Source organism: Pituophis catenifer, unplaced genomic scaffold (genome assembly GCF_029215685.1).
Source record: "Pituophis catenifer annectens isolate HBS135680 unplaced genomic scaffold, rPitCat1.0.hap2 SCAF_4, whole genome shotgun sequence".
Lineage (NCBI taxonomy): Eukaryota > Metazoa > Chordata > Lepidosauria > Squamata > Colubridae > Pituophis > Pituophis catenifer.
In genome coordinates, this window is record NW_027256884.1 from 96,852,955 (window position 1) to 96,865,061 (window position 12,107).

Consider the following 12,107-nt stretch of genomic DNA (forward strand, 5'->3'; position numbering starts at 1 on the left):
TCTTACTCTTGGTATTCCAGGCAGCCCTATTTTTCGGCAGAATGAATAAGCCACAGTGAGTAACAGAGGCAGAAGTAAAAGGGGACAACAAAGGCAATGTCTCAGCTGTTAGTATTCAGCCCAGAAAACTACTCATCTGTCCCAGAAGACAAAAATTAGTCATTCACCTTCAGATTTGGCAAAAAAAAAAAAAAGCTTCATTGCTAGTATTTAAATAATAGCCAGTTTCAAGCCAGGAGGCCTTCCAAATGTGAAATGCCTCTTGTCCTTGCAATGCCTAGCCAAACTTTCACTTATGTTGCGATAATGTAACAATCCAAGGCCATGGCTTTCTAAACTCTGTTGGCTTTTTGTCATTCTCATGACTACACTGGAGATTCAAGGACTCAGATGATATCACCAAAGCACGTGGTTCTGCTGCTTTTTCTTATAGAGCAATGATTATGTATTTTTACGTACAACTGAATATTTAAAAACACAGATGTCCTTCGGAGCATGGCAATACATGGATGGACTGGCAGAGACAGATAATTAGTCCAGTTTAAACAACCTGCATGCTCAGGGAAACATGCAATTCACAGTGATTCTTAGAATACCTTTGATTCTGATTGCTAAAAGTTTTTGTCAGTTTCCATGGGAAAATTAAAGTGAAAATTGTAATGTATGTTTTGAAAGAGACATACATTCCAAAGAAATTCTCCAAAGCTATCCCATCCAAACGTATGATGTAGTCCATCACTTTGCATTTTTTAACCATCTTCAAAATGTAAAATACAATCAGTGGTTCATACAAAAATTACCAGGTTTCAAATCTTTAATTTAAAATGTATACATTGGTTACTTACCCCCAGCATATTTATTATCTTTACTAGAAAATCTATAAATAATTGTTTAGTACATTCAATCAAGAGACACTATACACACAGTCTACAAATTTCTCAACTACTTCATTTTTCAAGAAATGTAAATGATATACTTACAAGGGTAAGAATTACGATTGTACTCTTACTATTTTGATGTAAATGTTTTGCCAGATTTGTCTCAAAAACTATGTTTTCATATATTGTTACAAACCATCTGAAGTTAAACATACCTCTAAGTGTGGGATCCTTGGTGTCTGAGCTTAGTGGTTTCCTTGCAGATGTTTCTGCAAGATGCACAGCACTGATTATGTTACCTAGTTTGATAATGAAATGTCTGCAAGCAAACTCCCAAGCTCAGAGACCACCAAGGATCCCATAATTTAATCCAGAGCTACAAATATTCTCTTTTATTGATACTTCCTACTGTCCAATAAAAATTATACAGTCTGGATATACAATAAATTCTGAAAACTAGATTGCCAAAGAACCATTAATACAAATAATTAATGCAACAGCACTTACATTTTCATGTATCTTACAATTTTGCAAGATCACCCTTATAGGGTAACTCTGTAACTCTGCACCACTAAGAATAATCATTATAGCAATTTTTTAAATAATGGGAAAGAAAATAGAAAAGGTACTTGGTATTTATACTCATAGTCATTTTGGTAAATAAGTAGAGAAGTTCACTTTTTCTTCTATTGATTCCTGAGCCACTACAGGTATGACAACGGAAAGGCAGAAACAGTTTTTAGTAGAGGAAGCAGAACTGAAAGAGACCAACCCTATTAAGAGACATGACGAGACTCAAATTTTGGCAGCTATGAAAACATGACAAGTTATCAACTTTTATCAGCATGTATTTTAGAATCCACTTAACATAAATAGATTAATAAAGATGAGCAGAACATGTTGATTCATGGAAAAGTCAAGCTACATGAAGGAAAGAAACTCAAGAATAAGCAATAAAATATTGTAGATTTAAGCCACAGAGAACTGTGGCTATAGACCAGTGATGGCTAACCTTTTTGCCGTCATGTGCCAAAAGCGGGGGAGCGCAGGGGGTTTGCGCATGTGTGTGTGCCCACACCCCTAATTCAATGCTCCCCCGCCCCCCCCACAAGTGTGCATGACCCCCCCTCCACGCTTCCCCCCATTTTTGGCATGTGATGGCATAGTGGGCCCAATAGGCCCGTTTTTTTAAAAAAATTTGATTTATATGCCGCCCTTCTCCGGGGACTCAATGTGGCTTATAATGCGTTAAGAGTTTTTCACCCTCCCCAGGCTCCAGAGGCTTTCTAGGAGCCTGGGGAGGGCGAAAAGTGCTTCCCCACTCCCCCAGAGGCCCTCTGGAGGATAGAAACAGCCCATTTTCTGACTTCCAGTGGACTCAGAAGGCCCATTTTTTGCCCTCCCCAGGCTCCAGATGCTTTCTAGGAGCCTGGGGTGGGCGAAAACTGCCTCCCTCACCCCAGAGGCTGGAAGCAGCACATTTCCTGATTTCCGGTGGGCCCGGAAAGGCCAAAAATCAGGTGGCTGGCGCATGCATGCGTGCTGGAGCTGAGCTAGGATAACACTCACGTGTCCACAGATGCCATAGGTTCGCCATCACAACTATAGACCTCTAATTTTGCATTCTCTTGCTTTCACCACCCTCCCCCCAGAAGACACTTAAAGCTTCAGATGAGCTTTCATTCTAAGGAAAAAGAGTGGACAGAATTATCTCTGGCAATTATTTTACTGTAAGTGAGGAAACCATCTTGATTTCTGTCTCAAAATATAAATGTCTTGCTTGTGTCAGATCTAAGTACTAGACAGATACCAATGTATGTTCAGAATCTTGATCTTGTAATAGTTTACAAACTAATTTTGCTGAATCAAATCTAATGCAGTAGGATTTCTTTTTCCACAGCAAAATTATTGTGAATACCTTAAAAAGATGAATATAAAAATACAAAGTATTAACGTGTTTCCCCGAAAATAAGACCCTGCCTTATATTCTTTTGAACCCCGAAATAAGCGCTTGGCCTTATTGCCATGTGCTCAAAAGCTCGATTGGGCTTATTATCAGGGGATGTCTTATTTTGGGTAAAACAGAATAGCTTTCCATACAATTTTTTGTACAATTATTTAGCAGGTAGTAACATTTGGCTGTCTTTGTTTGGTTTAGAAACTATGCATGATTATGCTAAACTGGTACATGGATTGAAGACCTGCAGGGAGTACAGGATTGTAGGCAATACTAGAAGTCACAAACTGATCCATCATAAAGACGGTGCCAATTATTTCTGCTCTACTATGCTACATCGATACATTCATACAGGGTCAAGCTCAACCTGAACCATTTATTTTTTTTACTCTCCACAAAGTGACATCTTAGTGCTTTTATCTTTGCCATTCTTCAGAAACAAGCTGAAGACATAATACTGTAGAATGTTCTCCCACATCAAGCTAAAAAGATTGGAAAAGGAAATGTTAGGAATTGGTTTCTATATCTGACTTTTATTTTGCAATGCTATTTTAACAGATTTAGCAGATGCACTGCTGCTCTGAATTGCAGAGAGCATGACATTACTTATTTAAATTAAATCACTTATTTATTATCAAAGTTTTTCAATGGATTACCACCAGATAAAATTAAACAGTTAAAAGAAAGATTGTCAAGCTACATTTGAAGTGAATTGTCACCTTGTTTTAACTGCTGTAACTATACATTTGGCTACTATGTGATTTTGACATTTCACTGTCAGAATAGGTATAAAAATTATCTGTTCTCCCAGGCGCACTTAGTAAAAGACAGGTCACAATGTCCTTTTTGAGGTCTGCATAAAGGTTCTGGTTAAAAAAAAAAGATGTTGAATTGTATCAATTTCCCCAGCCTCCTAAAGCTAAGTGTGCTGAGCTAGATGAATATTGGCAATACTTGCCAGATAGAGGGATGTTATATGTTGTGTTAAAACATCCTTTTAGTATCTTGCGGGTTCATAACATCCTATATCTAGCATACGTCTGGGATTCTGAGACCATGAGTTGACTTCAGACTGATATTCAGTGTCAACCAATTTTTGCATCACTAGTTTTTTGGCTTGAACCAAGTCCAAAGTTAATAAGAATATACAGGCATTCCAGATAGTCTTAATTTTCTGCTCTACTGCTTTTGTCCAAAATGAGAGATAATTGTCAGCTAAGACTAGCAGTAGCAACTCTGTAAGATAAAATCTGATCTTTAACCAATATGATAGTCTCTATGCCATATTCAGTTTTGAATATCCCAGCCACAGGTGTTTAACGTGACAAAATCTGGGGCTTCAGTGTTATTTGCCTCCCTGAGTTCTATTATAGAGTTCTAAATGCTCCTCTATTTGTTCAGAGACCTGATTATGAGAGTTCTTAACAGTTCCCCCAAGGTCTTCAATGCTAAGCTGCCAGTACCTGCCTGCTTGCCTGGATCAGGAAGCCCCACAGGATCCTAGTTGTGTTATTTTCCATGGAATGTTATTTTCCATGTGGAATCTGGATTTGGCAGAGTTTAGCCCATACATTGTACAGATGCTCCTATGCACAATGCCAGATACTTGGTTAGGCCATTCAACCTATACTGTTTCGACCTGAATATTACACCCTGATGCTATGTGTTGGACTATCTTTGATTTCTCTCTGCATAGTGTGCACCTTGGGTCCTGTCTAGTGTGGTAGATCCCTGATTTTATCGATCTGGTGCTTAGCGTCTGTTCTTGTACTGTTATGCTCAGCATTGAGTGATATCTTTAGTCCAGCTCTTTCCAGCCACTGGTAGGTTTTCTCAATGTCAGCTACCTCAGCTATCTGTTGACGATACTTTCCATTCAGGGTCTTGCCTTGGCACAGTACTTCCTCTGCTTCATTTTTTACCATGTTTCTTGCTGTCTCAGGCATTCTCTCAGAACTCATAGCATCTTAGTGATGAACTTGTGAGTATTCTGGGGGTGAACCAGGACAGTAGCTTTGACAACAGACTCTGCCCATCCTCTTTCCAGCTGATGTACAGCCTCTGGGTATTGAACTTAGGGTGGAAATCTCTGTAGATTGTGAGGAGCTTTTGGTCTTTACATCGGTAGTCTACATGTCCTCCTTTGGATAGTTCACAATACTAGCAGGGTATCTGATAAATGGCAGAGTGTATGGGTTGATAGTATGGATTTTATAAAGGAGAATATTTGTAGCTTAGGAGAGAAATGCGGGGTACTTGGTGCTCTCTGAGCTTGGTTATTTTCTTGCAGAGGTTTCATTACCCAAACCAGGTAACATCATCAGTGCTAGTCACTGTTGAACTTGTTTTTCACACTGAGCTGGCTCTTCGGGATCTATAATGTCCTGTTAATGTTTTCCTTGCATTATCATGATTGTCGTGCAAGTGTGTGATACCAAGTTCTGTAGGTATGCTGTATCGTCTGTTGGTAGTTCCATCCTATGAGTCTTAAATACCTTCCCTCTTTTAACTATCATCCATCTACATTTTTCCAAGTGACATGCCAATGTCCTCATTGTAGATCCGTATCAGGTGGAGCAAATGAATGTCTTGTTCACGTAGCACACAGCTTGATCTCATCCATAAAGACAATGTGGCTGATGGTAGTTCTATATTCAATCCTTGTGATTATCTGGATGCGGAGGTTCAAGCTTATGCTGAACAACTGCGGAGATAGTCTATCACCTTGTTCTATGCTGTACTTGATAGCCACTTGTGCAAGCTGTCTTGAGTTGACTTAAGTTGATTGTACAGTGTTCCACAGTCCCATTGATCTCTTGAGGATGGTCCTTAGTGTTCTGTTGACTTTGTATAGTGCCAAGTATTCATGTGTGTGGGATTGAGTTATAGGCTTTCCTGTAGCTAATCTGAACTGTCTAGAGACTCTAGACCTTGAATCCCTGGTGACTGTCATATATTAGAAACTAGTGTTTTTATCTCTGGTGTTGTTCCTAAACTTCTTCTGAGATCAGCTTAATGTCACAATAAGTGAGTTTAAATATATATAGTACATGATTAGAGATCCTATTTGAGATCCACAGTGACACACTAATGCAGAGAATTCCTGAATTCTCTGACACACTGAATTACCATAGAATTACATATGCTATTGAAATCAATGATCCAGTGAATTCAGTGTCCTAAATTCCCACATCTGTGTTCATAACTATCATAATTATTCATATACGGTACTCATTCTTTGCAATTTTTAGAATGATTCATGGGTTTGAAAAGTGCTTCATGATCTTCATCTTCCTATTAGTCAGAAAATATTCTGTGAAAGATTCAGATAAATGTTCCAAAGTGCAAGCAGTTGCTTCTTGTCTATCCAGCAAATTCTTCCCCCTCCAGTAATAAAAGACCCAAGACATTTTATCAATATTTCATCCTCCAAATTATTCTAAATTATGAAAACCTTCTTAATTTTTCTGACTATGTCCTATTTCAATGTGTATAAATGCAACAAGATAAGTGCAAAAAAGAAAGTAAATCTTAGAGATTTTCAATACTGTATTTATGGTTTTCATTCTTCCTAATTTCAGGGAATGCTTTCTACACTGAATTGCCTTTCTGAAAGCTCTTAAAAATTAGCCTTTCAAATTTAATATTTTACAGATTAATGTAATGTTCTAGTGTGTATATGTTTCTGAAGGGTATTAAACAGCCTAGAACAGGGGTGTAAAACTCAATGCTTAGATCTGGCCCACAGGGCTGGCCTGGAAATATCAAAGGACTGGCCCGCAGTGCCTCTGCCGGTGGCCAGGAGAGTGTTGCAGGAGGCTGAAAATGGGCCGTGTGCAGTGCTGCAGGAGGACTGGCTTGGACTGGATTACAATTATATTTCTGCCTGGAAAGCAATTTACTATTAAACAATGGGCTATAAATTTAGAAATAAAAAATTTGGGGGAATATGAAGAATAAGTAATAAATGTTTGCCAGAAATATCTGGTAGAAGAGATAGGAAAATGGTTATAGTAAAGAACTGTGAAAAGAAAGAAGGGGAAAAATGTATCTTGAGCCTATATCAAATGTTCAACTGTACTGTGCCAAAAGCACTATGCCTATTATATAATTTAATTGGTTAAAGTACATATTCCCTCAGTTTAATTTTTGACAGCCAAATCCATTTACCTATTTTATATTCCTCACAATAATAATTTCAAGTATATCATCTTTATTCTATATTGCTGCCCTCTGAAGCAATACAAATCACTGTTCTGAGGATCAGAAGACTACTAAAAGACTAAATACATCTGCAGTTTTAGAGTCTCAGAGATGAGAAAGTAGCTTGCACATTTATTATAAATGCTTCTATTGCAAATACAATTACTACACATATTAATACTCTCAAATACATTTACATTGGTTAGAAGAATATTAATTTCAAATCATATCACTGGAAGTAATAATATTAGGAAGAATTCTCCCAAAATTTTATTACATGGGTAGCCTGTAATCTCAAGATCATGGAGTCAGCTGGATAGCTTTCTCTGAGACTGGAGAATCCGCTTCAATTTCAGATGCATCAATTCTCCCCCTATCTTCCTATCACACATTTTTCTTCTGAGATGGCTGAATTTGGTCTAGCAGGGGTGAACAAGACTGTACTGGTAATACTTGTATAGCTGAAATAACAAAAAAGCAACCTTTTTTCCCCATCTGCCAAGATCTTCTTCTGTTCTTGAAGAAGGAGCTTTGCTGGCAGTAGATGGTAAGGATGAAACAAGCAATGAGTGGCTGCAAATCAATCTATTCTTTTTGTCTAGCAAGTTACAGTATTTACTTTCTTATTTGTAGGATATTGTTATAAAGAAAATAACACTTTTACTAAGATTAAGAATTCTTCACAGAAACCTTCTTGTGTCCTATGTCTAACAGGGTTAGTCCAGGCCTAATTTGCCTATCTTAAATTAAAAACAAAATAATTCTCCTCAACTGCCAAACAATTAAATAACCTTCAACTTAAGTGGGCAATAAACAGTCAAAAGGTTGTAGCAAAAGCAGGCCCTATGCTAGTAATTTTTCCAAATGAATGCTAAAGATTATTTGAGCTCCTCTTTCTTAAAAGTGAAAATGATACATTGCAAAGCCACACAATTTTACTATTTATAAAAATTCAATACGATTGGAAGTCCTATTTCCTAATGTGGAAAAAACCCTAATTTGACAGAAAAATTGAAAAGACATATTTCAATGAGTCTTGAATAAAATCAGAATGATTTAATGTTCTGTAATATGAGAAAGTAGATTTAAGAAATAAGAGAAGCGGTTTTAAGGCATTAGAATATTGTATTTTAGTTAGAGCCCACAGCACCTGTTTTAGCAGCTGGAATAAAATTATTTAAAAAGTGACATGGTAATGAAAACAAATTAATTTCTCAGGGGATAAGTGGTTTTGAACTTAAACTTCTGCATTTTTATAATATGATAAATTTAAATTAAACTTAAACTTTGCACATTAAAGTTTAATTAAACAACTGTTCTTTATGGTCTGCTCCCAGTATGAGAAAACAACTTTTGATTGTAATACTGATGAAATCTAAGAGAAAGAATAAACTAACTTAATCAGTCATTACTTTAAGAATGGCTTCCTTATATATTTATATATTTAAATCGGTAATATTTAATATTTAATATATTTAATAATATATTTTTTGTATATTTCTTGTTTTTAACCAATTATACCAATTACTCCATATTTTGTAATAATCTGATTCTTCTCTTTCTTGTAATTCTTTGGTTAACCTATCCATTTCAGCGCATTCTAAAATATATATAAAAAATGTTATTAGATTAAGGAGAGGTGAAGGAATATATTATAAGTAGAATTGTAGAATGTCACTTTGAAAAAATGCTTAAGAAGAAATCATAATCTTTTTGTGTATATGTTGTATAAATGTTTGTTGTGTATATGTTATGTTTGTCTTTAATATTTATACTCAATAAAAATTATTAAAAAAAAAAAAGAATGGCTTCCTTAAGCCATTACTTAAGGAAGAACACCTATACAGTGTAAGGGGCATTATGTATGTACATGAAAATTGGATAGAAAGTCTTTATGCCCACCTAAAACTACAGTGAAATCTATCAACTTTTAGCAGTGCCATACAAGATATTTTAATACTAGAAACAACTACTGCCTTTATTTATTCTACAGTGCTTCCTGAAGTGGATCATTCCCACTGTCTTCAATATTTATTATACAGACTTTATACAGGTAGTCTTTGGTTTATGATTATTCTTTCAGTGACCACTCAGTTACAATGATTCTAAATGAAGGAGATTTAAGATTAGTCCTACAAATTATGGCTGTTGCAGGGTTCCTGTGATTATATGATTGCATTCTGAGCACTTGGTGCCCAGCTCACAATAGCAGTGGCAGACTTATATACTGCTTCAGTGCTTTACAGCTCTCTCTTAAGATGTTTAAAGAGTCAGTATATTGCCCCCAATAATCTGGGTCCTCCTTTTACCAACTTTGGAAGGATGGAAGGCTGAGTCAACCTTAAGCCACTCAGAATCAAACTGGAGTGAACTATGAGTTAGCCCTGCAGTACTGCATTCTAACCACCAAGCCACCACGGCTCTAGCTGCAAGCTGCAGTCATGTAATTGTGATTTCTGCTGGGTTCCCATAAGCAAAGTCAATGGGGAAATTGGCAGAAGTTGGAAAACATGATTATATGAGGTCCTTGTTTAATGACCTGAGAACTACCTGTAAATGGTGAAAGCTACAAAAGTAATTTTTTGCTCTTTATTTTATTAGAGAAAGGAAAGGATAAGGGAAAGCCTGTTAAGGTTCAGGAGACTGTAGGCATACTATTCTTTGACATTTTCAATGTTATCTTAATGTTCAAGCCAGATAGGTAAGCAGAGATAAAGGTGGGGAATAGCAAATATAGATGGTCAATATGACTGTCTATCTGGCAGCAAAAGATTATGAGCCTTGGTGGCGCAGCAGACTAAAGTGCTATTAAGTAACACCAGCTGCCTGCAATTACTACAAGTTCAAATCTCACCAGGCTCAAGGTTGACTCAGCCTTCCATCCTTTCAAGGTGAAGGATGGTAAAATGAGGACCCGGATTGTGGGGGCAATAAGCTGACTTTGTATAAAAAAGAACACCGTTAGGGAGGGCCGAAAGCCCTACTAAGCAGGTATATACAAAAGTATGAAGGCTATTGCTTAACGCATTGTAAGCCGCCCTGGGTCTCTGGAGAGGGCGGCATATAAATAAATAAATAAATAAATAAATAAATAAATAAATAAATAAATAAATAAATAAATAAATAATGTTGGCATTATGACTGAAGCTAGTTATGCTGCTTTCATCTACATAAGATCCTGGAAGCCCAGATTTATAATTGTAAAAACATTTATTCACTGAAGTAGAAAGTACTGACTTAAAGCTTAAATATCAGATAATATGACCAAGAATCCTATTTATTTTTAATTAGTATAAAATTCCAGATCTGGATGAATTACATGGCAAGATCCCAGAATAAGAAAAACCTCCCAGATTTTTTTTGTCCATGATTTTTATCAGGATTTGAATTTTAAGGCCACATTAATTTTCCAAACCAACTCTTACTGTTTTCATAACAATTTCCCTATCTCAGGGCATAATCTCCCCCTTGGCCATCTCATTTTCCTAACTGAAGTAGTACATGGTTAGGGAATTTCTACACTAATCACATAATATTCCTTTAGTATTAAAATAAATAACTTCTGGAATGAATTGCTTTTTATCCATTTGGTTGAAGGGCAGTGCATAAAGCTATAGTTGTGTGAACTCTATATAAGGTGGGAAAAAACCTTATCAGAGGTACCTGAAAAACCTGTCAGTTACCTCTGCCGTGAAGCATATATTCAGGAACATTTATGTGCACATAGGACATGTGTCCTATGTGTACAAGAGTCATGGTGGCGCAGTGGTTAGAATGCAGTACTGCAGGGCTAACTCAATGCTCACTCCAGTAGTTCGATTCTGAGTTGACCCCACCTTCCATCCTTCTGAGGTTGATAAAATGAGGTCTCAGATTGTTGTGGGCAATATGCTGACTCTCTAAACCGCTTAGAAAGGGTTGTAAAGCATTGTGAAGTGGTATATAAGTCTAAGTGCTATTGCTACTAGATGGACCTAAATCCATTGATCTTATCTACCAGCAATTTGTGTTTACTGCTGTGGATGTTCTTACATAAATTCGCTATTTATGACAATATAGAACCTTAAACTACATGCTGTGGATTAAAATACTTATCTTTGTGTGATGCTGAATTCTATATGAGGGAGAAAAAAACTTTTGTATTGTGTAGACATAATTCTCAACATTCATGCAATGCCATCTTCTCTAGGTCTAGTCACAATTTAAGTGGAGTTCAAATCAATCCACAATTTAAATGGATTCAAAAATACCTTGTCTCCAGTGTTATCGGATTACCAATTCGGTAGACAATACGACACATTATTCTAAATATTGGTTTACAAGCCCATGCATGCACGGCTGGGGGAGTGAGGCAATACTGGACTTAAATACATCAAGATTAGGACTACGAATACCATTTCCCTTAATAACTAAGCATTTCCCTACTACCGTAATCAATGGCTATTTACTTATTCAAGTCAGCCCCCCCACCCCCCGCAAAAGTCGTTTCAGTCTCTTTTCCGTAAGGGTTACTTCCGGCCCCTTTACAGATGTTCTGCAGAAGTCCCGAAGTCGCCCACCGCTTCACCTTTCCAACTGATTCATGAATCAGACGAGAGTAGGAGGAGAGCGCAGAGCCGGAAGTCCTTCCCGGCGCTCTCATTGGTCCTTTGCTTTATCAATCAGGCGCTGGAGGACCAACACGCTTCCAATACTGCCCCGCATTTTCCTTTTAAGTAGGGAAGGCTAAGAAAAGGAGCTCTGTTGCCTCTCTTGCCCTTTCCCTCCGCGAAGTCTCGTTTCTTTGTGGTCTGTGAATGTGAGTCCTTTCTCAGCACCTCTGTTTCAATTCAGTTCTTCCTCAACCCCCAACCCCCACCCCTGCTTCCCCGTCGCGCGCTCACGTTTGATTGGGCAACATCTGGGAACGGAACCCTAATACCGTTAGAACGGGGTGGGGGAGTGGAGGGCCGGCGCGAGCCGTTTTTAACGCGCAGGTGGCGTGCCGGGTTTTCTTCTCCCAGGATTCCGAACGGCGAAGGACAAACCGAGGCAACTCGCCCGCCGTTAGGGTTGCAGCGGGACTCGCC